This window comes from Chrysochloris asiatica, unplaced genomic scaffold (assembly GCF_000296735.1).
Source record: "Chrysochloris asiatica unplaced genomic scaffold, ChrAsi1.0 scaffold00017, whole genome shotgun sequence".
NCBI lineage: Eukaryota > Metazoa > Chordata > Mammalia > Afrosoricida > Chrysochloridae > Chrysochloris > Chrysochloris asiatica.
The window spans coordinates 23,889,131-23,890,552 of NW_006408535.1; the positions used below are offsets into that span (position 1 = coordinate 23,889,131).

A 1,422-nucleotide genomic window follows, 5' to 3' on the forward strand; every position below is an offset into this window, starting at 1 on the left:
TCTAACAGGTTTAAAAGCCTCAAATCTACACATGGCTAGAGCTTAAATTTTCTTTTAAATAAAATGCAAGGATTTATGGAATTAATTCTAGGTAATTAGTCTGACATAAATGTAAGGACTCTAAAAAGTTGTTATCATTATGATGTGGCATTGTAGGATAAGCACTGGACTGCACGGTCAGTTTGAACAACAAGGCCTGCAGTCCAAACTCACCAACCTCTTTTCGGAAACTCTATACAGGGTTGCTGTGAGTCGGAAGCGACTCAACAGCACTAACAGCGATGTAGTAACATAGCATTTTCTAACCCAGACTTTGGAACTGCTGAGACCTGGGTTCAAATTCCAAAATAGAAATTACTATCTGTGTGACAATAGACAACAGTCTCCACTAATCAACTTACCCAACTATTTGCATGAGTTCTGCTATGAACTGAATTGTGCCCCTCATTAAAGATCTTCTGTAGTCATAAATCCTTGATACCTGTGAATTGATATTATCTAGAAATAGGGACTTGGCAGATGCAATTCGTTAACATATGAGAATTGGGGTATCATGATATCTTTATGACTGGTGTCCTTATAGAAAGGGAGAAAGAAAATATGACCTTGAATATATCCCACCTGAATTTAGAATTCATCTGAAGACCAGATTTGATACATTAAACACTGAAGACCGAAGACCAGAAGAGTTGTGGGATGACATCAAGAACATCATAGAGGAAGAAAGCAAAAAGTCATTAAGAAGGAAAAGGTCAAAATGGATGTCAGAAACTTGCTCTCCAGAATAGAGATGCTAAAGCAAATGGAAGAAATGAGGAGGTACAAGAGTTGAATGGAAAATTTCAAAAGTCAGCTTAAGAAGACAAAGTCAAATATTATAACAAAATGTGCAAAGATCTGGAGTCACAAAACCAAAAAGGAAGAACATGCTCAGCATTACTCAAGCTGGGGGAACTTAAGACAAAATTCAAGCTTCAACTTTCATTATTGAAGGATTCTCTGGGCAAATTACTGAATGATGCAGAAAGCATCAAACGAAGATGGAAGGAATACACACAGTCAGTATATCAAAAAGAAATGGTTGAAGATGGTGGTGGCTGGGTGGCTGACTGAGAAGCAGGGGTGAAGGCCCCTACGAAGCAAAAAAAAAAAAACTAGGAATCGCCCCTGCCCCCTCTTCGCAGTACCGGGATCCCAACAGAAGTGTTTTGTTTTCTTTTTTTTAATAACAAGTAAACCATACAAATTGCCATCATGGGACGGAGATCTACATCATCTACCAAGAGTGGAAAATTTATGAACCCCACAGACCAGGCCCGAAAGGAAGCCCGGAAAAGAGAATTAAAAAAGAACAAAAAACAACGTATGATGGTACGAGCTGCGGTTTTAAAGATGAAGGATCCCAAACAGATTATTCGTGAC

At 38.5% G+C, this 1,422-nt stretch overlaps 1 pseudogene; it reads left to right on the forward strand.

The window, feature by feature from the left end:
- Positions 1 to 1,254: 1,254 nt before the first annotated feature.
- Positions 1,255 to 1,422, forward strand: part of LOC102833194 — a 1,941-nt pseudogene continuing 1,773 nt past the window's right edge.